Below are 27,438 nucleotides of genomic sequence, written 5' to 3'. Positions count from 1 at the left end.
TTTGCCCCTTACTAAGATACGAATTCCCCGAGAGTAGAAACCATGATCCTTGTTAATGTTCACCCCTCCTGCCCGTAGCATGGAAACCTATCTCAAGTTTTGAATAACTCACTCGTTGAAAGAGGGAATGGCTCTACAGTACAAACACACTATCTCACGATTAAAACAGATACAATAAGCCCAGCTAACTGTTCTTGCATGTTAAAAGACATCTCTTGTTTATGTATTCGGAAAACTTACTGTATAGATAACATGTAACCAGCTGAGAGTCAGACCCAGGCTTCAGGTTAGGAAAAGTCTAGAATGTCATTCTCTTTTACTGGCTTCACATGAAGTGTTAGGCCTGTGTCAGGAGAGTGAGAACAACCAGGATGCCATGGGGCCTCTTCCCAGGAGGGGATGGAAATCCTCACCGGGCCGGGTGGACAGCTGCTTCCCAGCACAGGGACAGGTTTCCAGAGCATTGTTCGTATCTGACTGTGTCGTCTTAAAACCACACATCTGCAAATGTCACTCAATTTAGAGAAAAGCCACTCACATCTGCTGCACAGATTCCAAAAAGAAATAGTGACAAGATGATGTGACACTGTAAAGCACGGCAACTGTCGGTTATCTTTAAAACTAGATGCAGAAGGACCCATTTCCCATCTTAATTCCAAATCAAACACACAAACGGATCACTTCAGCTACTGTCTCTCGCTGAACCCAATTTTGTCACAGAATTGACTCAGCAGCCTTGATCCTCAACCCATGGTGAGAAATCCAACCTCCTTTAGGAGATCAAAAAGAAGAAAGCATTTTTTTTTAAAAAGGACTCCTTTGGACAAAAAGCCTTTGATTACACAATGTTCTTCGCACATTCCTGGTGAGGAAAAGAACAGCACACCGCTCATGCTGGAGAATCTCTGGGATGCTGGAGCATCTCTGGGATGTTGGGCTAAGGCCACAGCGAGGTCAAAGAGTTTTGCTTTCTGTCCTCATTTGTCTTAGAGTGGGTGGAACTGGGTTGTAAACCAAAAGACCTCATTATAAACCTAGCTAAATCCGTCCCTGGCCCTCAGCTTCTTTAACAGTAAATAAGGATGTCATTCAAAGGCCCCTTTATCACTGTTGGCATCCTGTGTTTCTAACTTTAACACCATGGAACTCACAGAGAGGATCTCAGAACTCATTTCCAAAAATAGCCAAGAAGGGACCCAGTGTCCTTAGAGGTCACCCTATTTTACCACGGCCATATAGGGACTTAAACCCTGACTCACAAGGACTTCTAACACCTAAGGGGAATAGAGGCATAGTTTGTGCCACCCTAAAGCTCATCCTGAAGCCCTAACTCACAGTATCTTAGAATGTGGCTATATTGGAAGATAAGGACTTCAGGCGACATGACTAAAGTCAACATGAACCGCTTGGGTGGGCTGTAGTTCAATCTGACTATGTCCCTATTAACAGAAATATTATGCACAACAAAACACCAGATACACACAAAGGAAAGACCATGTGCAGACACGGTGTAAAGGGGGCTGTCTATAAGCCAGCATCCCCAGTGCTCTGACTTAACACTTTTAGCCTATACAAATTTGAGTAAATAAACCTGTGTCATGCATGTCACCTTGTCTGTGTTTTATTATGACAGCCTTAACAAACAAATACAATACTGAAAAAGGACTGCCTATTTGGGTAAGAATGTGTCACACTCGGCAATCTTGCCCAGGTCTCTCCTTTCTCAGACGGCTTCATTCTGAAGCTGCCACGGCAAGTTCCCAAACTGTCTTACTCAGGGGTACTAATTGCTGTGATGAGACACCATGACCTAAGCAACTCGGGGAGGAGAGGATTATTTGGCTTATAATTCCACATCATTGCTCATCATTGAAGGAAGTCAGGACAGGAACTCAAACAGGGCAGAAACCTGGAGGCAGAGGCTGATGCAGAGGCCATGGAGGGGTGCTGCTTACTGGCTTGTTCATACCTTGCTCAGCCTGCTTTCTTACTGAATCCAGGACAACCAGCCCACCATGGGCTAAACCCTTCCCTACCAATCACTAATTAAGAAAATGCCCTTCCAGCTTGCCTCACCTTATGGAGGCATCCTCTCAACTGATGCCCCTCCTCTCTGATGATCTAGCTGGTGTCAAGTCGACATAAAACTATCCAGCACAGGTGGTAGTGTTCCTTAGCACCTAAGAATGGTGACATTGAGCTCACCAGTTACATAGACCTTAGCTACCTAGACCTTTTCCCCTTAAGCAAATGCAGATCATACAACACACACACTGATAACACTTGGTTGGAACAGACATCCTAGTATGTATTTGAATGAGACTGTGTCACACTCATCTTGCCCAGGTCACACTCAGTATAGTTATGAGGCTTGCAGAACCCACTTTAAATTAGAATGACAGCATTTCATTGGCAAATTGAAAGCACATTTAAAATGGAAAGTCTGCCTGCATTTGTTAACCAGAAAGGTACAAGACTCGCTGCTCCTTCATTCTAGCTGGTCAACAAGGATTCTCCTGGGTTTTCTCTATAGCTACTTACTCCCTTCAGGGTTCTTTTCTATGCAAAGGGACCTCTGAAGTCTGTGTACATGGAAAGACTCTCATACATAAACATGCCTGTTTTTCAGAATAACGCTAGGCAATAGCCGAATGTTGGCATTTCAGCCTGTCTCCATTCTTGACTCACGATCACACTCAATGCTGAGCCCTTGGACGATGTCTTGGAGGTTGGGCTCAAAGGCAAGAACAAAAGAGTTCATCGAGCTGAAATACCCCAGGCACAAAAAGCATAAAGAGAGCTCCCAAAAAAACAACACCTGATGCCAGCCTTGATCAGACCCGAGGATATTACCTGGGTGATTCCCAACCCTATTCCAAGAATAACTTCCCATTGCCTGTTACTGCAGCTCTGACTTGATTCTCTATGTATCAAATGACCCCTTAGTTATGGTCTAATTAAGAAGCCTGCTGCACATTTTTCAGAGTTAAAAGAAAACATCGGAGTGGTAGCAGGTATCTCCAAATCCCAGTCCCTATCACTGACCCCTTGCCTTGAACCACTAGCGCAATCAGCAACTGCGGCATTCCAAGGCACTATTCAGTCATCTTGTGGCAGCTCCCTACCACCGCACAACACAGAGCCCACAACTTTGGGACCTGTTAACCCATAAACATTGCTTATTTTTCAATTTCTCTAAATTGAAATTTTAGGAGATCAGGCTAGAGGGAGTAGGCAATTGGGAGGAGGTGTTTTCTCCTGACAGGGTTTCTCTGTGTAGTCCTGACTGTCCTAGAACTCACTCTATGGACCCAGCTGGCTTAGAACTCAGAGATCTGCCTGCCTCTGCCTCCTCAGTGGTAGGATTAAAGACGTGTGCCACCACTACCTGGCTTGAGACATTTCTTATTCGTCCTTTCTCAGTAGACTACACTAGAGTCCCTGTGTGGGGCGCCTGTCATCTGAAGGCCTGGCTGGGCAGAAACGGCCATTTACAAATCTTTGAGGGAAGAGCCAAGTTTCCTGCTGCTGCTGGCTGATGTCTTTGTTCTTCACTTTGGACTTCTGTGTGAGTTGCTCACTCGCCTCAGGAGGACAGCTGTCTTCCCACAGAGTAAGCCATCGAAGAGCAGCAAGGCGAAGACCACGGTCTGTTAGGACTGATTTTCCCCAGTCACGCTGTCACTTTCAATTCTCCTGCTCATTAGAAACAAGCCAGAGAGTCTCATCTAAATGAAGAACAGGTGTCTTCTGAAAGCAGAGTCAGAATCTGCATATATATAATATAAATGGAATATATGTGTTATATATATATATATAACAATAATGTTCAGTGTCTGTTATATACAAAGAAGAAAGTAAAATAGCAACATACATACACCACACACGTCCCCCACCCAACACAAATAAACTACTACTTGGCTCACTCGAGGGGGAGACAGGGGAAGGGGTGTGGGGCAGATTGGACAAGGATTCCTAGAGACAATGCCGGGAGAATCCACAGCGGTGCTGGACGAAGCTCAATGTTCCACGGTTTTTATCAGCCTACTGTTAGAACACACTTCTCAGGAGGACAAGAGGCCAGGGAAACAGGTGATTCCTCCAGTCCTTTAGCACATACATGCTTCTGGATCAGTGTGCCTTCTGTCTGGATACGAAATGGCACTTGACCATATGGGAAGGAGGTTCCATCCACAGGAGATTTGTCGGTCTAGCTCCCTCTTCCTAATCCTGTTTCCTTTCTGGTAGACACGTACCTTTGGTGTTCCTAGTGAAGAGAATCAGGTGGGGCTTTAAGATGGACCTCCATTTCTCCCTGAAGTTTTATTTATATTGAACATGACAGTATGACCGAGAAGACGCTGAAAACAAATATGGAAGTTTCTAGAAGCATTTTGTATATGGGGGTAAAATACACAGTATTATTCATACAGATACAGGTGCAACATGCCAACATTCTAGTGTTCTAGGATTCCAGCATCAGGAGGGAACGTCCCCAAATCACTGGAGGAAAGAACATGCCTCAGAGGTGACAGGCTAAAGTAGGTATTACTCTACACAGGAAACCTCCATCACTTCCTAGGAGCAGGAAAGCATCTGAAAAGCCCATTCTCAATTCTTTATCACATTCCCTTCCCAGCTTCCCCTTTCTACTGGTCTGCACATGTATGTATATACACAAGCACATGCATACACACACACACAATAAGAGCATAAAAACCAATTCCATAAACCTCTAATCATGCAGGGAAACAGAGACAGAAAAATTCTCATTCTTGAGAAATATCTTTTTAATGTTATCTTGAGCCCTGATGAGTTTTTCAAAACCCCAACAAGCACTGTGAGAACAAGTATCAAAGTCCCCCGCAGGCACAAAAGTGATGAGGGAAGGAAGGCAGAGTCACGGCCTGGGGTTTTAGAGAACCACCTGCAGCGTCCCCTTTTTAAAGAGTAAAAAGGAGAAAGGCTGAAATTAGAAACACAGACTCATCCGACACTTTCAAAGCCAAACATGGGGCTCAGAAGAACTTTGTTCAAAAGGAAAACGGAAACCAAAGCGCCTTTATTAAATTCAACCAGCAGAACTTTATGCTTGCATGTCAAGCAAAGGCCTTTTTCTCCCTCTGCGGCTAAGGCCCGGTCTCTGGAACCATTTACTGGGGAGATTTGGTTTACAGCCCAACACCACCCACCACCGAGTAGGAGCCTACAGCCATCAGTCAAGTGTTTTAGTAGAAAGTTTCTCATAAGGGGAGGAGACAGGTGAATCCCCACAGAAGGACGAAGGGCCTGCTGAATTTCGTGCACAAGTAGCCCTGTTGTAGAAGATTATTTTAAGGGGTGTTACTTCTATCCATGCTGCATTTGTTTAACTCTGTGAAGCTGTGCTACTGTGCCTGTCTAAAACACCTGATGGCCTAATAAGGTGCTGAGAGGCCGCAGAGAGAATTGGGCGGGGCTAGAAGGCAGGGAAGATAAGGGGAGGGAGAACTCTGGTTGGAGAGAGGTGGAGGAGTGAGAGGAAGCAGCCAGAGGAGGAGGAGAAAGACTACAGGGGGGGGGGAGGGGTCAGAACCCAGATACACAGCAAGCCGTGGAGTAAGTCACTCCTAAGTCTTTCTGATGTAAAACCTGTGTTCTTTTTTTGGATAGAAGCGATGTGCTGATTTTTATCTTATAAGCTACTTTCTACAGTGTGTGTCTGTCAGTTTTGTTGAAAATTAAGGAGATTAGCATTGTGGCAGCCAGTCATTACTAGATGGAGATATGCACTATTCACATTTAATAATTCCATGATAGGAGGTGCTGTATGATGTTCTAACCACCTAAGGCCTTTGCCTGTTCAGTTGAGGATGTTCATCTCTTCACTGGCTGCCTCTCCGAGACCTGAGTGTTGTACTGGACATGGATACTCAGAAGGTCTGTGTTTCAGTTGTTTTACTCTTTAGGCTTTTTTCAGGGGGCCCACTACCCAGCTCCCAAATAAATCACACATGGAGGCTTATTATTACTTACAAATGCCTGGGCTTAGCTTGGCTTACTTTTAGCCAACCTTTCTTAACTTAAATTATCCCATTTTTTATAGTTTCGAGTGTAAAATGTCCCCCACAGGCTCGTGTGTTTGAACACTTGTTCCCAAGCTAGCAATGCTGTTTGGGAGGTTGCAAAATATTTTGAACACAGCAAGGAGCTGGGGAAGGCCGCCAGGGCCAGGTCACTCAAAGGTACAACGTGGCCCTATTTCTGCTCCGTTCTCTCTGCTCCCTGATCAGTTAAGATGTAAGGAGTTGGCGCTCCACACTCCTGCTGCCACAGACTGAACTGCTCTATATCACCGCCATCCCTTTCCTGCTGTGATGACCTGCCAGGCCATGAATGGGGCTGGAGAGATGGCTCAGAGGTTAAGAGCACTGACTGCTTTTCCAGAGGACCCAGGTTTGATTCCCAGCACCCACATGGCAGCTCACAACTATCTGTAACTCCAAGATCTGACACCGTCACAAAAATGTACATGCAGGCAAAACACCAATGCACATAAAAACAAACAGATCAAAACCTGGGCCAGAATAAAACATTTCCTCCTAAAATCATTTCTGTGTGGGGAGAAAAGCAGAGGCACAGGTCACACAGTGGAGGATACAGAAAGGCCCCTGAGCAAGGAAGAGGACTGGGTTGTGACCTCAGGTGACTGAGACTGCCCCTAGGGAGCACACAGGTGCTACCTGCATCACAACAGAAGTAAATTCAAACAGAAGCCTGTGTAAGCAGGAGAGAGGTGTCTGCAGAGGCAGATAACACAAATGAGAGGCATTCCATGGCCCCAGACCTACACAGCGAGCATCAACCTCCCCATTTCCAGCTGCCTATCGAACCGGAGGTCTAGAAGCCCACTAGCTCATTTAATCTGTGCATATTTAGTTATGTGCCGAAGGATAGTGTCACCATGGGACACATTTTTTCAGTCAAATCACCGCTATCATGTATACAGCATGCTGTTCTGGTACCCAGCGCAGTGTGCTACAAAATTAATGCCATAAATATGGTGGGCTTTATAGACAGAAAATCATAGCAGATATGTAAACTTTGTTTCTTCTTAAATGGCCCTAACCACAAGAACTGAGCCCAGACCTCACTGTTATCTTTAATAAAACAAAATCGAATCATGGTAATAATAAAAGGGGATACGCTGCAGAACTCAGGTGATTCAGAGCCCCATCCGGAAGAACCATGGCAGGGGGGAGGAGGGGAGCCCTGAGGATGGTATTAGCAGTATCAATCTCATTCAGTAGTCCTATGACAGGGAAAAGCCAATGCAAATCAAAAGCCATTTGGGCCCTGGAACCTTCCTTCCGGGTTCTTCGGCAAATGCTCACTGTCCAGGGATTCAGAGGCTGTGGGATCCGCTGCTCATGTTTAGTTCAAGTAAAGCCCTTCTGGGAATCAGGACAGTACAACTGACAAAAGGGCCCTACCCTTGGGCACACTCACTCTCTTCGCCTAACAGAAGTTTAACAGGTACTGGAATGAGCTTTATGCCACCAGGGTACAAGAACACATGTGGCCATTCTTTCCTATATACAGAAGGCCAGCGCCCATCTGGTCTAACCTGCAGTACTCCTTTTACAGTTAGGGAAACTGAGGCTTTGGAAGGTTGAAGCTGCTCACTCAAGTCACAAAGTCAGGTGATTCAATAAAGACTAGCATTTGTCTGAGTAAAAGAATAGCGTGACTCAATCCCGGGCAGACAGAGGCTCCTTCCACACCCCGAAGCTTTTCAAGTCTATCTGTTAGAACTGTTGAAAGCTCTACAAACCACCCTCGGGAAAGAAAGCATCTCACTGCTGTTGACAAGTCCTGCGAGGAGGCTGATCAGCCTTCCAGTGATGGGTGAGTGACAAGAACCACCTTGACAGTTGGACATGGAGGCTTGTACCTGTAATCCTAGTACTCGGAGAGTAGAAGCAAGAAGATCCAGGGTTCAACGTCATCTTTATAAATTAAATTCAAGGACAGCGTAGGCTAAATGAGACCCAGTCTCCGGAAACACAACAGCAGACGGACTGGCATGCAGACAGACAGACAGACCGACACACACACACAGAATTAGCTTCTTTCCTTCTTTTCCCTCCTGCTATACTGAAACAAAGGATTTGACACAGATCTCCCATTACCATCTGTTTTGGTCCACAGAACAACTAAGAGGCCTAGATTCCAAAGCAATGCAAGAAGGAACATTTGCTGATAAAATCCGAATGGGATAAAACTCGCAGAAATATAAACATTTGTATCTGGGCAACAGTGAGGTCTACCAAAGGAAGTGTGCACACATACACACAAACAAGAAAGCTAGGCTGGACTCTCTCAGGCTAGAGGCTGTGATAGAAACCATGGATTTACCTACGGGCTTTGTCACCAGTTATGGCGCCTAGATATCACTTCACCTTGCTGAGCCTTGGTTTCGGCAACTGTGAAACAGAAATGACCGTTTCTTTTCCTATCTACAAGAGAGAAGAGCCCCCAGTCCTGGGTGCAGGGTTGGAAGCAGCCAAGGCCTCCCTCCATGCACCAGGAACTTCCTGAAATTCAGATGTTTGTGTACTGAGTCCCCTAAGACCAACATGGATTACAGCCCCTATCCTCTCCACTCTGGTAGCCATTCCTCTCCCGCCACAACATCTTCCCTGCTGATTATAAAATAGGCTATTACTGCTCCGGTTTCGGGTTTCTGTTCGACTTTATTCTTCCTAGTTCGACCTCCTTGGTCAGAGAGCTACCCGGAAACAGCCAGCCCTAAGGGACATGACCAATCCTCTATACTGGGGCCTTACATAGCATCCACTGATACACAAATTTATTCTTCCTTCAAAGGTTTTGGATATCTGAAGAGAATGCTCTTGGTTTCCATTGTCCTAAATGTTAGTCTGTGATTTACTTTTCCTAGCTCACCACCCTGCTTTGGTAGCGTGGCTCTCTCCACCATGGCTGTTTCAGATGCTGGTGTCCTCCCCTAAGTCCTACACCAGGCTCCCAGTGTCTCCTCTGCTGCAGCCCCTACAGCCACGTCCACAGGTTGATGAGTCTATCAGCAGATAAAGCTCAAAGGGCATTGTGCACCGTCTATACTTTTGTCTACAAGCACAACTGCCCACAGAGCCCGTGAGAAGCCTCTAGAGAGCATGTGGATGCAGGCGACAGATTTTTCTGCGACACAGAACCCAGAATCGATGGTCAGGGGATCCAGTGGGAGATGAAATGCCTTGGTGAACGCTGGCTGTGTGTGACTTCCCCGTGTGTACTCAAGCTCATTCCAAACTCTCCCTTCCCATACAGCCAAGCTTCAACCGAGCAAAAGAAGCTGAAAACAACACACAGGCCCTTTGATGTGAAGGCAATAGTCCCTGTCCAGGCTCCCATCTCTCTCTCAGCCAGGGCTGGCAACCTCTTTGCCTCTTTTTCCTCCAAAGGAGGCCAAGAATAAAGCTCAGCCCCTCTCGTTGCCACTTGGCACGTGTACAACTGGTGATTAACAGCCTCTTAAACAAGACCACTCCTGGACTCACTGCGGATCGCTAAGCGAAGTTGATTCAAGTGTAAAAGAGACATGTCTTCACTGTCTCATTTCCTTGAAAAATTCTGAGGTTTCACACTCGTTGACGGAAAAAAAAAAACAAATAATAAATAATAAAGAGTAAAGGGAGGATTATCAGGTGACTAGTACACGCTCTTCCCAGGAATCATCTGCTGAGTCAGGCTTTTTTCCCTGAGTTAAGAGTTGTGGTACAGGAACTTGAACCACTTTCATCAGTTACAGTCATGAGGACAATGTACACTCCAAACCCAGGCAAGACCCTGAATAGCCTGAGGCTCTCACTTCCACCTCACACAAAGCATTTTCTGCAGGAGATGGCTTGTGACCGAGCATCGCCGCCAAACTAGACCATATCTTCCTGCCACCCAGTATCCTTGCCTAAGCCTCATGGTGAACCCCTGTCCCCAGAGGGCTGCAGGTGATGAAACTTCTATCCAGTGACTCTTCAATCCTGCATCTGTGTCACCTGCTAACGACCCCATGACCTTTTAGCTTGAAGGCCTCTGCCTTCCCACAAAGCACTCTGAAGGGACTCCAAGGAAGGACAACACAGACAGAAACACCAAAACCACCCTGGCCCCTCTTACACCCGAGGCTAAGAAGAAGCATATAGGAGCCCACATCCATTTTGTTCTCTAGAACAATGCTTTCCCTCAAATCATCCTAACATTTCGATTAGATGATCAACCCTGTAACCTGTCTGCTTTACAAGTTATCATATTTGCTGCATAATTCTGTGATTTATGAATGTCATAAAACTCACACAGCATCTCTTACAAATCTACATAAGTCTTCATTCTATGCATGCGTCATGTATATATAACAACAATAACAAAGATGCAGTAATAACACAAAACAGTATTTATTGAGTACTTGTGAAGCTTAAGGCATTTCATATATATTATTTCAACAAATCTTCATAAAAATTACATGATAGAGGAGAGCAGTTTCAGCGTTCCGTTTGTTTTTATATCTAAGTCCCTGCTCTATTCCACTTTTCCTTGTCCAAACTACAGATCACCACACACACATCCCCATCATGGGGCTACCCACTGCAATCCCTAAGCCAAATTCACAACATCACGTCTCCTGAGAGTGTGGTTTGGGGCAACTGTATTTTCTTTAGAAACATACCAATATTGTCCTAAGTAAAGCCATGTTCAGAGCATGAAGTGTTCAGAGCCCAGAGCACAGGCACACACATTGGTGCCCCCAGCACCCATAAAGCCAGGGGCCACCTTCCCTTCCTGCTCCTCGCATCATAAACTCTGAGGCTGTGGGCTTTCTTGGGATTTCTCATCAGTTTTCCCTTCTAAGGTAAACATACTGATACCTGTGAACACTTCACTTGTGCGTGCGCACACTGGTTCCTGTGAACACAGCGTGGGCACACTGGTTCCTGTAAATACTTTACTAACACCAATGTACATGGGCACACTGATTCCTGTGAACACTTCAGTAACACCAATGTGCATGGGCACACTGACTCCTACAAACACTTCACTAATGCCAGGGTTCTGGAGCACACTGACTCCCAAGAACACTAACACCAGTCTGCACAGGCACACTGATTCTTGTGAATACTTTATTAACACCCGAGTGCACGGACACACCGATCTCTGGGAACACTCCATGAAGATCAGTTAATTTAAGATCTTTCATCAAATGATTTTTTTTGTTTGTTTGTTTTTGTTTTTCAAGACAGAATCTCTCTGTGTAGCTTTGGTGTCGATCCCAGAAATCACTCTACGGACCAGGCTGGCCTCGAACTCACTGAAATCTGCCTGCCTTCGCCTCCCGAATGCTAGGATTAAAAGTGTGCACTATCACTGTTTGGCGGTCATCAAATGATTTTTAAGAATCCTTTAATCCCAGCACTCGGGAGGCAGAGGCAGGCTGATCTCTGTGAGTTCGAGACCAGCCTGGTCTACAGAGCTAGTGCCAGGACAGGCTCCAAAGCCACAGAGAAACCCTGTCTCGAGAAACCAAAAAAAAAAAAAAAAAGAAAGAAAGAAAAAGAAAAAAGAATCCCCTGACTGACTCCAGTTGGGCAAAACTTATCACCACATTGGAGCAGAGGATCTGGAAATACCCTAGAAGCAACTACTCTGAGCCTTACTTGGTCTAACTCAAGGGAGTTGAAAAGGACCTGCACCCTCGTTAAGTCTCCAAGTAATCACATGATCATTTGTCCAAGTAAGATATGTTCTCAGAGATCAGCACCAATTTCCTGAGCATATGTGTGTGTGTGACACTTCCCCAGTACAAACACAGACAGACGCAGAGACACACACACACAATGACCTTTATGTAAGCTGCCGTGTGTCAGCGATGTCTTCAGTGCACAAACAGCTACAGATACGGAACGCCATTCACCACAGCATCCAGAGTTGATGGCGTCCTTGCAGGACTAACAGTCCCCAACTCAATACAGCTCAGATTCTTCAGAGTCATAGCAACCCCTGAACCCGGCTGACAGCTTACTTTAGACTGAATATAACACCCCAAGCTGTTTGCACAGTACTTTTCCCTGGGGGACCGGAGGTGAAAACGACTTCCGAGAAACCATCTGAAAAATGTAAACAGCTGCATTCATCTCACACGAGCTTTGGAAATGCCAGCCAATAAGGGCAGGAAAAATTAATACCCATAAGAAAATTCAAACATAAACTCAACTTAAGCTTAACTTGAAAATTCTATCACGCTCAAAAATAAAATAAAATCGACCAAAATATGGTCAATGTCCCACCCACCACGACACCCTGCATGCCATCCTTCCAATCTGTCTGGCAAGACGGACACACAGGTCTAATAGTAGCGTAACTTACGAGAGAAACCAACCATACCTGTTTCACAGGAGCAGCTCACGCCTGTTACTACGATAAACCTGGTCAAAAGACTACGGCTGGGGAGAACACAGGCCCTAGGGACGGGGTCAACCCACGGCTGTCGGCATGCTAAATGACCATGCTGTCCAACTGCCTACTAAATATTTCTGTTTCTACCCACAGGTTTGCACTGCCCTCAGTTTTGGTCAGAGAGGTTGCTTTTACCTTGGGGAGCAGTTACTGCAGAGACTGATGTCTGATCAGAGACACGTACAAGTAACTGTACTAACTGTATGTGCTAGCTGGGGCCGGGCCATCTCTATTAGCCTCTCCCTAGCCAAGGCTGGATAACGTGGGAGAAGAGTGGACAGAGAGAACACATGTTGGGAGAGCGGGAGGAGAGCTATAAAATGCTGCCATGGTAACTATACGCATCAACTCACGCAGTCGCTGGTTACCTGCACAAGATGAAACCTCTCACAGTTCCAGTGTAAGTGGGGGGGGGGGAACCCTTGGCCAGGAAACTATTATCAAGAATGGCTGCTGAGGGAGGGAGAGTCTTTCTTCTTTGGGGACATAGTTGTTGACAGGTTGCACACGCCTCAATGGACAGTTCCAAACCTGTACACATATGAGCAGCAGTAACCGGGCTCCAGGGGTTACTAATAAGAAAACCACAAAGAGGACATGAACTTGAAATGGTCCTAAAGTAGGAAGCACAAGGGTGACCGGAGGGAGGAGGTAACGGAGGGGAGATGTGATCCTACATTGTATAAATGCATGAAATTTTCAAAGACTAAAACTTATTTTAAAATTCCAACCATGTTATAGTCCCATTGCCATTTTTCCTTTTATTCATAACATTTATGACCTGTTTTTAAATCATGATTTATATATGCTTATTGCTTCTTATTTTCCCCTCTTCTAGAATGACTGAGATTCAAGACAACAAAAGGTCTCTTGTTCTAAGGTGTTTAAAATAACTCCTGGCAGACAGCTGGAGCTAGCTCAGTCAGGGCAGGAAGTGCTTGTGCTGCAAACCCAAGGCGTGTTGGGCTCAATTATGTGAATAAAGCCGGGCACAGTGACACACACCTGTAATTCCAGCCTTGGGGAAGAGGATTGCTGACCAGCTGTTTTAGCCTGATCCCTGAGACCCGGCCAGTGAGAAACCCTGTCTAGAGAAACATAGTAACCAAGAAACAAAGACTCCTGATGAACAAGCAAGTTGACCTCAGGCCTCCATGAGGAATGATAACCACGGCTGTCCTCTGACCTCCACAAACATGCGCACACACATATCTATGCACACACAAAGCAGCTCTTTAAATATTTGCTGAATGAATAAGTAAACTGACACAAACAGAACTACTGCATCACAGAGCAACTTCTCGGACTCCACTAAAACAAAGACTGGGTGTGGAGATGCCATCTCCCAGAGGCAGACATTAACACGATCTGAAAGTGCTGGGATGTCCCCAAACAGTAAAACAGAACAACAGAGACACAAGGAGACATGGGCAGGGTGTATTACAATGCAGACTGCAAGGGAATCCTCCTGTGGACTCTTCAGACGGAGGTTCAAAGTTCCCAAACACGGCACTCACCAAACACACTGCCCAGTTACTCATGCTGTATCATGTATGTGATGACCTGAGCACTTTCTGGGATGGCTGTGAAACTCCTCTACATCCCAGAGAACAGAGCCGCCTGCTCTCAAGTCTCGACTTGCCTCATCCCACCCAGGGACACGTCTGGAAACGTTTGGCCTCGGGCACAGCCCTTCCCAGTGTTGAGTCAGCTAAGCAACCGCACATAGGAGTGGGAACCCCACCCAGTTCTACAACACTCCTGTAGCCCTAAATCTACTGCTATTTTCAGCAATCCACGGGTGGTCAAAACGATTCAAGTGAAACAGAGTACAACACCAGGGTATCTAAATCACAGGTCTGAGCTAAGGAACCCCACAGCGGTTTCCTTAAGGAGCACCATAACTTTGTCCCCAGGAGTCATAGTAACATAGCTTGTGCACTCTGGCTTGTGGGGTCACGGTAGTAAAGAGCACAGTCTGCAGTTAAACCACGTTTGTCAGTCCACTGCTGCATAACCTTTGCACACTTTCTCCCTTATTCCAAGAGAGTGATAACGATTGCGTCTACAAAGCAGGGTGATTATGAAAACCAATGAACTCCAGGTCAATCTCATGGGACTATGAACACAGAGAACTCTCCAAACACCGCTCCTAGAAAGAAAATGTGGTCCGTTACCAGATGACCCTGGAATCCTAGGCCAAGCGAAAGAAGGCAGACACACAGAAGACTGCGCACAGCGTGAGTCATGAGTCTACTAGCCAAGAAGTTCAGAGTAGACAGATTCTGTCTTAGACAACTAGAAACTTCCAGAAATGTTTTCAAAGGTAATATTCTTCTGTGAGCTACGAGAGGGCATTACTCAAATCTTTTCACAATACACCCTGAAGTGTCCAAGACAAAGTAAGTTAAACTAAGTGTCCAATAAATCAAGTATCCAATGGCAGATGTGGAGCCAAAGTTTTCTAGGAAATATCAACAGACTTGAACTGCGGAGCAGCTCAGAGGAACGTATGGCCAGCACGGGCAAAGTTTCATCCCCAGGGCATCTGGAGTAGCGCCAGCCCACACTTGATTCACTGTGGCTGGGGTCAGAGGCAGGTTCTGCCAACAGTGGGAATGATCAAAGCAGAACAAGGTCAAACTCATTCAGGGAGAGAAAAGACGAAAGGGGGCGGGGGAGAAACCTCCCTCACTGCTCCCCCAGTTCACAGTCAGGGACAGCAGTGGCTCACACGGCATCCGTGCCATGCGATCAATGTTCCAGCTACGAATCTGAATGAACCAGGAAGGAGGGCTGTACAGAGAGAGCCGTCAGAAACAAATAGGCTTTTATTTCAAAGCAACAGTTTCTTTGCTGGGACTGGCAGTGAGCAAAGAATTCTTAAATACATCCCAGGGCTTGGCTGAGCCGTCCTTGAAGCCCATCCCATATACACGTTCTCAGGGTCATTCTCTCAGCTGAGCATTTTGATGGGGGAGAAAGCAGGAGAGGAAGAAATGAGGCAGAGCTTCCAAATAAGGAGAGGAGTCTCTTTTGATAGGAAAGAGGAAGCATTAGATTGCTCCCTCCCACATTTTCTAGACTCTGCAAACTATCCATACAGAAAAGTTAAACCAAGGAGAACAAGGCAAAGGCAACGCCCACTTGTCAGGAAAGATGACAGAACCGGGGGTCACAGGGTAAGTAAGAAAGCTTACAGCAAAATCCTGAAATTGTGCCTAGACTTTCCAGCACGAGCCCCAGCAGGTCCCTGTACAATCTTTCCGACATTTTTCTTGCAGCGCCCACTGTCCTGGGTCTGCAGAGGTCTGGATGCCTCTGGGAACTACTCTGGGTTTGCCTGCTCTAACTTCATGATGACCTGAAAAATCTCAACTCTGAAGAGTACTCCCCCTGCTCCTCCACTGCTCGAGTTTGGGGTGGGGGTGAGGGCTCCAGATCATCTCTGATTTCTTTTGACTACTTCTCCTTCCCATTGTCACTGTCCTGAACACAGTCCTCATCTCCTTCCCCTGAGACCATTGTCATCACCTGTGACTCTGCTCTCTCTTCTACCCAGGCCCAGCATTGTAAATACACAAATAATGAACAAAGGCCACCCTCTTTAGCCTGGCCGTCACATCACCACACCCACCTACCCGCTTCCCGGCTCCCCCTGCCCTCTCACTAAGTCCCACGTGCTCAGCAGCATTCTCTTCCGGGATGGCTGGTAGAACTCCGGGGGCTCCCGTGATAAGCACTGTTCTACATTAAGGTAGTATTCAATACAATGTGACTTTAATCATCGGACACGTCAGAGGTTCACAGTGGACATAATCACATCTTCTCTGTGATGGGCCAAATAGCAATTACCACAGTATCAGAGATTTCCCTCTGAGCGCTCCTCAGTAAGTGCACAAAATGGTGCAAGAGCCAATGATTCTAAGAGGAAACGGTACCTGCAAATGTTTGTTTTTCAGCTATGCTAAATGATTTACACACATTTGTGAATTATTATTTTTTATCCTTCAAAATAAACTTTCAAATGAGCATCTTCATTTTATAATAAGGAAACTAACGTTCCCATTCCTGTCTCAGAGTTGAAAAAAGGGGCGGGGGGGGGGGTTGGGGCACCAGGATTAAAACTTAGATCTGTTGACTCTGGAATACATTCCTCAATATTAAAGTCTTCCCACTGCTCCTCCCCTCCCCCGCCTCCGGCACTTCTGTTTTATTTAAAAGCCAGAAAATAATGTGACAGAGAAGTTGTACAGCAAGGCAAAGGCCCAGAGATAATGTCATGTTTCCAGAGTTCTGAGCAAGTCAGTCAGGAGGAGTTTGCACCCAGAGGTGGGGCCACGCCACTTGTGACACCCATCGCCACCTAGGCACATGGCTCGGCCACCTGCAGTGGATCCTCTCATCCTGCAGACCTCATGGGGCTGCAAAGAGAAAACGCAAGTGGGAGACTCAGCGGAGGAGAGTCAGGAGCACAGACAGTTATGGCTGAGGTCGGCCAGGTGTTTTGTTTTTCTGACAGCTGTCCCTCTACTCAGGAATAAGTGTGGGAACTGGGTCAACATGAGACACAGCTGGGTGTGGTGGTGGATCAGGATACTGACTAAGAACAGAGATGTCTGAGAATTCTGAGTGCTTGTGAAAAAAAAAAAGAGTCTTGTGACCTCGGTTTCTTCAAAATATGGAATTTTTCTTGGAATGTGTTTTCATGCTCCTCCCAAGTGTAGCGGCTAGGAGTGAGTTCAGCCATTGTTGGTCATGTGACTCTATGGAAAAACATGTTTGTTGCTGTGGCTTGTCCTTGTGACTGAACACCTTACTCATGCGATTCTTCTTAACCCTCGGACTTAAATTGCCCGATGCTCTGAATAAAGTTAGCTATGGCATGAGACTTTAGTTTGCCTCGTTCCCAGAGGCCGCTCTTGCAAATTCACGCCGCCAACAAGGGCAGTAAACAGTGGCTCACAACTGTAACCACCAGACTCCAGGATGGGGTGGGAAGACTGCAGGTCCAAGGCCAGGAGCTACACAGAGATGGGGTGGGGTGGGGTGGTTATTATTATCATTGTAGAACATATGCCAATAATGATGCTAACAGATCACAAACTATAGAGTAAACAGACAAGAAAATGAAGTACAAGAATTGATTTCTTTGCAGCCGCCATGACAGCATGTTAGTGGAAGAGACTTAAGGGAAGAAAAAGGAAACACAAATGGTCACATGGGTGACTGATCAGGGGACCTAACTGATGCCGTAAATGTCTAATCAAATGGCACCGCCTTTGCAGTATAACCGAAAGGCCTGCTCAAGGAGAAGCAATTTAAGGTCCAAATTGAACAGCCTCGGCAATCTCTGGGAGAAGAGATACTTAGAAAAGATGTCATGTGGGAACAAAGAACAAAGCATTTTTATCTGAATCCCAGACAATTAAATGAACCTGCCAATTCTATGGGCAAGATGGGCTTTAAAGGGCCACCATCAAGTTGGGGCGCATTCAGCCAGCCAGTCAGAACTCATTAGATGCCCGAGGAGAAGCCACCACAGATTTCAGAACAGGTGTCTCCAACCCAAGCCAAAAGGAGCCCATGGCTGCTCGGCTGCTGAAAACCCAAGGGAAAACACTCTTTATTAACCCTTCCAGTGTGTCCCTCTTGCCTAGCTTCTGGCCTTGGTTCCTCTTGCCGGAGTTCCAAGAGCATAAACCCATGGCATTAGTGAAAGGCCACAGGAGGAAAAGGCTCTTGTTGCTGGTCAAAAAGGTACATGACCAAACTTGACTCCTCCCTTCCAAAGACAGAAATTCCTCTTCATCTGTCACTCAAACAGGAAGGGGGGCATCCTGTGGGGAAATCGGTCCTTTTAGCAATGGAGCGAGCAAAATCTTACAAAGTAAGTTTTGTAAAGCCATAAAATCATGTAAAAGGTAGGACGGATCATTCTGTACACTGTGAAGATGTGTCTTTGCCAAGGCGACTTCTGATTGGTTTAATAAAAGAGTTGACTGCCAGACAGGGACACTGGAAGGAAGAAGGGCAAAGTCTTGGGAGCTGCTAGAGATGCAGACAGAAGCAAGGTGAACGTGCAGTGATGAAGGAAGGTACAGCCACATGACAGAGGGTAGATAAGAAATATGGGTTAATTTAAAATCTAAGAGTTAGCTAGTAAACAGTGTGCGCTATCGGCTGAACATTTATAGCTAACAGCAAGTCTCTGAATGGTTGGTTATTTTGGAGCAGGCTGCAGAGACACAAAGAAACTCCGCCCACAGAGAGGAGGTAAAGGAGACATTCCGTGTACTTTTGGACACCCTGGAAATGTTCTTGACCTCATAGCCAAGTTACAGTCTCCCACCTTAAGGGTACCAAATCAAACTGAGTGTTATGAATCCTATCTCAGTCCTGGGGGTATCTGAGGATTAACACCACGTACAAACAAAGCACTCACAAATCACACCATGCCTGCGACACCCAAGTCAGAGTTCACTTTGTTCTCCCCGGGATTTCCACCATCTAACATACAACCTCATTTGCTTTCCAAGCACTAGATAAATGCTGGAGAGACAGGGATGACATGACGAGTCAATTAGTCCTAACGAATCTTCAACTATAACTTATCAAGGTGACATGGAGGTCCCCAGGCCTGTCTTGCTACTGCTGACAACTGTGTGGCGATTTTCTTCAGGAATGCTTAATGCAGAAGACGACACACCTGGATTTGTTATTCATAGTGCACAGAGCCCAAGTCTGGACAGAGGATCCATTGGTGAGCTGGAATCATAAGCACAGGCTTCTACCTTAGGTAGGGAGATCAGAACACACATGGAGGCCTCACAAGAGGGAGAAGAACCTTTTGCAGTCATTCATGAAACTCCTTATTCAAGGTCAAGTTAAATACATGGGAGTGTTCAGAGGGCTCCTAATCTCAACAGACAATGCCTGTCAGCAGACCCCAGCACCGTCACAACGAAGAACAGGGTCCCAGAGGGATTCTGGATCGATCCTTGAGGAACACTATACAATTAAGAATAAATCTATCTTCATCTCACTGGGAATAGTAGTAAAGCAAGCCTGGACAACAAAACTCACTTTCCAAACACAAATTGAAGACTGAGAAAAACCACAAGCCAGCCTCCCTCTGGGCCAGCCTGTTTTAAGTTACAACACGTCCCTTGCTCTAGCATCTGTCATTCTGCATGTACATACCAACACACACACACACACACCATCCCCCAGGAGAATGTGAGGATCACAGGCACATCAGAACCCAAGGAAAAAGGTTGGTGAAAAGAACAAATAAAGGGGAAAGAGAGGAAGTTTCAAGAAGACATTTATCATTAGCTGATGGATGGTACTCAAGAAAAACAGATAGAAATGAGAGGCGAAACCGGAATGAGATGTTGAAGACGGAGGGGACAATGTGGAAGAAAAAATTTAGGACTAAAAGACACCAGCTAAAGACTGCTTGCAAAAAGACATTTAAATAAGACTGAAGCAGAAAATGCAGAACAGAGCCTAACACTTCTGGAAGACTCTGTGAACCTTGGACTGCAAAAATAGGGAGTGGAGGAGCATCCCAGATTCTGGAGAATCAAGCTGGGGATGCCCTAATCTATACAAGTCCTGAAAGCAAGCAAGTCTGCTGGAGGTTTGGAATGATTCCTGGAAGCCAATGAATGGCGCTGCCCCTTCCAAGTCGTTCCTCCCACAGCATAATGGTTCTCTGAGCCAAAACCCTGCCTCTCTTTCACTCTTGACTCTGCCTTGACAAGCCAAGAAGGCAGCAGGGGCTCCCCTAACAGGGGCTCCCCAGCACAGCAAACCAGTACTTTCCACCTCAGGCTCAGACATGCTACCAACCTCTGGAAAGACATTCACCCTGATGTGGAAGGCTTTTCTTTTTCTTAAGTCATTTCATGTTTTTTAATATCATAAAGACTGATCTAGGAAACAAATACATTTCAAAAAGAGGAAAGTCATTACTGTGCATAACAAACAAAGGCCGGAGGTTATTGACTGTGGCAATTTAGGAGCACTTGGCATGGGGTGCCACTCCAGGTCACAGAAATTGACAGAAAACACAGTCCGCATGGCATATTCAATGCATGCAGGCAGTTGCTGACTGTGCACAGCTAGGCTTTGTATGGTGCCAGCCTGCCCAGGAGCCAGCTCAGAAAGCACCACCAAGCAGAAGTAGGGAGACTGGACAAAGTTTGGGGAGAAAGGGACAGGGCAGTCTCTCCACTCAGGTCCCTCGGTTGGAGGGCAGAAGAATCTCCCAGGCAACACAAACACATCTGAGATAAATCCACAGACATGACAGAGGGACTCAATCAATATTCTAGTGAGAAAGACCAAAAATGCCAATTCTATTTCTTTCTCTTCCTTTATTCTGCTAACAAAAGCAGACTGGTAAATAAATGGCAGAAGCTAATGATTTCTAAAGTGCTAAATGGGTCAGAGAAAAGAGCACTGGGGCAGACGCCGAAAGGCCGGATGTAGTTCCTACTTTGAGTGGGCAAACAAACGACTCGGAGCAGACCGCTTGACGTCCTTCAGCTTCCCCTCTGAAATGTACCTGAGCAAGCATCGCAAGGACAATCCACTTCAGGGCTCAACATCCATGCACCTGTTAGCCTCACTTGGCAAAATAATTTGTCCCAAGTCATAAGCAGGCCAGAAGTTCCTGAGCCTGGAAGAAGGCAAACTCCAGGTGACCTGGAACTGGAAATCTAGTGAAGAGGCCGGAAGTGGCATCATTGGAAACATTTTCTCTCCCCTCTCCATCAAAGGAACAAGATTGATATATGATTGTTATTTCATACTCATGCTAACTGGAATGATGTGGGGAGACTTAAGCCTAAGACTGTAGAGAGCAAGGAAAGTCCTAAGTGAATATGTATTGTTTGATATTAACTGGCCACGTCAAAGTCCAAGGCCCGAAACCAACAGGAAATTGGTAAGGTATTCCCCATATGGGTCTGATTTGGAATTGGCAAGGCCTTCTTCTGGTCCAAGCGTAAATACTGATAGTGTGTGCAAGAAAAAGTGTTGAAAAATGATCGGTCAGTGTTTGCGAAACCTAGGAACTTCAGTTTCCTCTTCCCAGATGGTTATAGCCTTAATTTGCTACCTACAAAGACTAGTTAACTCCTCCTTGTTCGGCAGCTAATAAAGCTGCTGAGGCTACTACACAGTTGAAGGCACACTCCATCAGTGTGTGCATGACCCACCGGACCCCTGGTTGTCTGTGCACGTGTCTGCCCTTTCTTCAGACCCTGGACACTCCAGTCAAATGTGAGCATGGACTGCCTGACTGTGACCACAGATTGACTACCTGTAATCACAGACTGACTGCTTGTGACCACAGACTGACTACCTGTGACCAAGGACTGTCTGTGGGCATGGACTGACTGTCTGAGACCACGGACTGTGAATCATGAACTGACTGGTTGTGACCATGGACTGACTGCCTGTGACCATGGACTGACTTCCTGTGACCAGGCCAGAAAAGGAAGCAAGAACTCTATCTAAGGTCTTCAGAAGAATAAGCTTGCCATTCCTTGACTTCAAACTTCTAGAATCCAAATATGTGAAAGAAAAAAGCATTTGTTAGTGATTCCAGCAGCTGGGGGAAATTAACGCACATGAAGGCCTGGACTGGCAAACGTTTCCTGAGCAGGAATGGGGAAGCACAAACACTAACCTTGAATCTGAGGTGAAGTTAGAAAGCGGTTCAGTTTTTTTACCATTTTAATTCATTTATAACATCATTTAGCATGCACTGGGCACTAAATATTTTCACAAGTTGTGCTAGGCCATAAGGAGGTAAGGATAAGGAGGACATGGTTTGTGTATGTCATGGCCCCACCAAATGCCCTGGATTAAAATTTCAATCCTAATGGGGATTGTATTAGGAACCTCAGGAAGGTGACCAGGTTACAAGAATAGAGCCTTCATGGAAGGATTAGTGCCTAAACAAGAGAGATGGAGAGTGCCCCTAGCCCTTAGGGCATGAAGGAACATGACAACAGTGGTCATCACTGAGCCAGGAAATGGGCCTTCACCTGACATAAGTCCCCTGGTGCTCTGACCTTGGATCTCTCAGCCCCCAGAACTGGGAAATATAAGTATCTGTTGTCTAGCCTCCCACCCCCAACCCCCGGTGTGACACTTGACAGCTGTGAGAGTTCTGAAATGTCATTCTCTAACCTCTCCCCTATGGAGTTCCCAGGCCTTCCAGGGCACTCTCACAAGTCACCGGCTTTCATTCCCATAGCAACTGAGGCAGCTGAGCAGCGCCAAGGGGGCTGAGGGCAGGCCCAGAGGTTACAGCAAGTCAGCAGCTCTGCCAAGGTTGGCTCTCCCAAACCCAGGCTGCCAACACCCTCCCTCCAGACCGCTGGCGTTTCCCTTGAAACCCATACAAGGCTTTCTAGGGAAATGTTCAGCAGAAATAAATAAAACACATCCCAGTACCGAGAATGAACGTTCTACTAGACAGAGAAAAAGAGCAGGAGCTGCCTGCCTTCCCGTAAGGAAGACCTCATGAAGGACTGAGACAACTGTGACCGTGCACTGGGCTCCCGACATAAGGGCCACGTAAGAGCTGAAGCTGGAGGTATACAATAGGTGTGATGGAGCTCAGGGAGCAAATATGGCCCATGAGTCTGTACTCCACCACACCCATCCTTGCCCTTCTAGCCTTGTCCTTCCCTTCTTCGCTTAGTATACAGCTGTCTGGGTCTTCCACCTCTAAAGAGTCCCTGATACGAATAGTGATAAAATCAATTTGGAGCCGGACCCTTGGGTACCAATGGACTTTTCCTCAAACATCATAATTAAGTTCATGATCACACACCCACACATGGTCACACACACGGTCACACATACAATTACCACACACACACACACAAAATTAAAAATTAAAAATAAATCTTAAAATCAAAAGCAACTGTGGAACCAAGTGTGGCTGCACATGCTTCTACTTATAGCAAGGGAGACCCAGGTACAAGAGGTATTTATTCAGCCTACACTACATACATAGCAAAACCCCATCTCCAAATACAGCAACTACAAACTTAAATTGTTATTATTTTTATATGGGTGTTTTACCTGCATGCGTATCTAGGCACCACATGCATGCCTGGTGCCCAGAATTGCCAGGAGAGAGCATCAGAGACCCTAGAGCTAGAATTACAGGTTGTTTTGAGCCACCATGTGAATGCTGGGAATTGAACCTGGGTCCTCTGAAAGAGCAACTAACATTCTTAATCACTAGCCATCTCTCCAGCCCCAACTGCAAACTGAAACTGCCACATACAAGTGTAAGCAAGAAACCACTTTCTACTGCAAACAAGCTGGAGAGATGGCTCACGGGTTAGGAGCTCTTACTGCTCTTGCAGAGGATCTCGGTTTCATTCCCAGCAGCCACATCAGGCAGCTCACATCTGTAACTCCAGTTCCAGGGCATCTTGCGCCCTCTTCTGGCCTCCAAAGACACCTGCATGAATGTGGTATATAAACACACACAAGCATACACATATAAACTTTTGAAAACATTACTGGCAGTCTGTTCAATTTGCTAGAATTTAAAAATAAAAACATAAGAGAAGGAGTCTCTCTTTCTCCCATTAAGGAGAGAACTGATGCAGAGTACAGGAATATAAATCTCTCCCCTGACCCTGGCTCCTAACTGATTCCTGTTGTCAGATACTCTGTGGTAAAAGCACAGCACTTCTTGGCATGCGTACACACACGAGCACACACAAGCACATTTAACTCTAAATTATAAAGTAATTTCTTTTTTCCAGGTGGCCAGGCCATCAATGAGTTCTCGATTAACTAAATTGTTTTGCCTGTCCGTGAAGACTGCCTGTTTTTTTGAGACAAAGTCACGTGAAACATAGGCTAGAAAAACAATCTGTTCTCGTGTCAGGCCTTGGGTAACTTGGGAGAGAGAGCCGTTATCTCTGGGGGAATTAATTGGCCTGCTGCATGGCTGGGCTCTCGGACTACCTCTTACCTCCGGCCTCAGACACTCAGAAACAGACATTAAGTCCCAAGTGGGGAAAAAAAAGGCTGAGGGAGAGGAAATGAAGAGGGGATGGGAGAGGGCTGCTTCCCGTCCCTCTCCCTTTTGTGCAGGCGAGCACACAGACAGCCCAAAGAAAATAATAAACCCAGAAAATATCACATAACAGGTTATAAAATGACTAACTTTCAAACACAGCCTCGTAACCAGAGGAAGGAGCTTGGGGTAAGAGAAGACGGTTCAAGCAACAAACAGCAGATCTCAGCCTTTTCCCAAGTTAGAGACACCAAGGGCAATGGAAACAGCGGAAATGGCCTCTCTCCCTCCCTCTCCCTCTCCCTCTCCCCCTCCCTCCCTCCCTCCCTCCCTCCCTCTCTCTCTCTCTCTCTCTCTCTCTCTCTCTCTCTCGTGCGCGCGCGCGCCTGAGGCTGACAGGCAGTACTTAGCTAGTACCTTACTGGTCTGAGCACACAGCTCACCCTGGCTCAAGACTCAGGGTGAAGAACAGTGACTCAGGGATCCAGAAAAAAAAAAAGGAAGACAGGAACTCTGGAGGATTGGGTACTGTTGTTTTCTTTATTTCTTGAAGGGGGAGAGGGAAAGTTCCAAAACACTGGACCAATGGCTGCTCTAGCCAGAGGACCTTAGGTTCTAATCAGGAAATAGAAGTGTAGTCAACCAGATAACAGTGACAGATCACAGATTTTCCGAAAATGCTCCCTTCAAGGGGAGAGGCTAAGTTCTCTCTGCTCTGGGACCAGAGTAGGTTCTGTGACTGCCTACGGGGCAGAGTAATGTGGCGGTGTCACTTAGCTGGCTCCCAGGCTCCAGACTCAAGAAACTGGCAGATTCTATTTGCCTCTCGGAGAGCCCAGATGCTAGATACAGAAATTCTGAATTAGGCTGCTGAGCTTCAAGAGAGGCCAAGGCGATGGTGGGAAGGAGGGAGACTGGAACCCTGGAGGACAGAGGTGTCTGGCCAGTCCCACCCAAGGAGAGCAATTACAGGCCGTCCATCCCTGGGTCTGGATAAATGCCTGACCCTCACAATCACTAGGTTGTGAGCCAGTTTTTATACACTAACTTCACTGGGACTTGAATAAGACCTTTGTTACTATCTCAGCCTTCAATGACCCAAAGCCTTATGTGTTGACAGTTTGGTCCCCAGCTGCTGACACTAGCTGCAGATGAGGGAAAATTCAAGAGGTGGGGTCTAGTGGGCGGCGGAAGGAAGGTGCGTCATAAGCGCTTGCCTCTCCCTGAAAGAGCTCCCAGAACCCCAGATGCTACCTCCCTCCTCCCGCTCTGCCCTTGCATCTGTCTCCACTTCCACGTATCTCCAAGCTGCCATGACCTTTCTTCTACCATGTGCTTCGGCCATGTTGCTTCCCACGGCAACAGGAACACATGACTACAGGCTAGGACATCTCTGAAGATGTGCAGGACTTTCCTCCTCGGTCTTAGGGCTTCCATCCTGAGTAACACACCCTTCCAACCCCAACCCTCATTCCGTGAACTCCCGCCTTTCTGTGGTCCTCCACCTCTTAGCCCATCCTCAGCCAGGGAGCTGAGTTCTCAAGTTAGCAGGGCTGGACACTCGGCTTCACTGTTGAGCTCTTCAGAGTCTACCTTTAGGCTTTAAAGCAGGCAAGAGGCAGCTGAGCAGGCAAAGTAAACCTCTGGAAATGGAATTCAAGGCAATGGGCACAAAACCAGGAAAGGATGGAAACCGAGGACCAGGGCCTCACTTGACTCGTCTGAACAAGCCAGCTCTACAGAGGAAGTTTCACTGGCACAAACCAAATACACTCAGGTTGTTCAGGTTGGGTTTTTGAGAAACATGCTGCTGCTCAAACTAACTGCCAGTTAACGGAAAGGAGTCTTTGTTTTTTTCCTATTCTTAATTAATCAATCATCAGTAGAAAAGCATCCTGGGGGAGGGCTGTAGACACAGTGTGAAAATACATGAAAGCCCGACTCTTCTGCGCTGTGTCTAGGGAAGGAAGGATCATCAGCACTTGTGAGGCTTGTCAGTGCGGCTCCCTCAGGCTCTTCCCTCCCACAGTTACACAGAAAGAAGCCGATGCAGCTGAATGGACATATAAGTCAACTGCCATTCGAGTATCACGTGACTTGACAGAACCAATGAAGTACAAGTAAGAACAATGCCACTGACTGAAACTGTATCTGCGAAATAAAACAAGTGACTGCTTAGGCTACAGACTCCCTGTTGAAACACATATACCACTTTTCAGAATGAAAGAAGCATGAGAAACTGGGCTGGGTGGTGGAGGAGCAAACACAGGGTAGTGAAACGGGTCCAGAGCTTGGAGCTGCCTCCAGCTCAGATCTGAAACAATAGTAACTCTATCCTTTACCTTCTTAGAATAGACTCCACACAAACTAGTCAGAGCCCCGCTAGATGGCTGAGCCTACCAGGTGCTAATCAAAGTTGGGGTTCCTGACTGGGCCCCAAGAGAGTGAAGGGCTGTGTACATAGTTTAGCAGCACAGGGCTTGTCAGGCACACACAACACTCAGGAAAGCACCTGCTCCCTACACTCACACCAGTCCTTCCACGCTGTAAGGCTGACTTGGCCTTCAACTTGAAGCTGTGCTCAGCTTCACAGGAAGGGTAGGTACTTGCAACAGAGGCCATCAGTTAGCCTATCAAAGCCTGCACAGACCAAAGCAACAATGATGCTGGCATCAAAGAGAGAGAGAAATCCCACTCTCTGGGCACCAGTGAGCACTGTCTACCATCTGCTGGAGGGAGCTATGCCAGGCATGTGAACTACAGGAGAGCATGGAAGTCAGAGAACCTGCAGCCTTCCTGAATCACAGGACGGTTTTCAGTGGGAAATAGATTGTACATCTACAATGTTTGGTTGGATCATGCTT

At 46.5% G+C, this 27,438-nt stretch overlaps 1 protein-coding gene across 1 annotated transcript in view; it reads right to left on the bottom strand.

The window, feature by feature from the left end:
• Mb21d2 (Mab-21 domain containing 2) overlaps window positions 1-27,438 on the bottom strand; it is a 98,032-nt gene that overhangs the window by 30,457 nt on the left and 40,137 nt on the right. The gene's annotated exons all lie outside the window — the stretch shown is intronic.

This window comes from Alexandromys fortis, unplaced genomic scaffold (genome assembly GCF_014885135.2).
Source record: "Alexandromys fortis isolate MF-2015 unplaced genomic scaffold, M_Fortis_MF-2015_v1.1 scaffold_100_1_3062724, whole genome shotgun sequence".
Taxonomy (NCBI): domain Eukaryota; kingdom Metazoa; phylum Chordata; class Mammalia; order Rodentia; family Cricetidae; genus Alexandromys; species Alexandromys fortis.
This window is presented reverse-complemented; position numbering and strand designations above follow the sequence as displayed.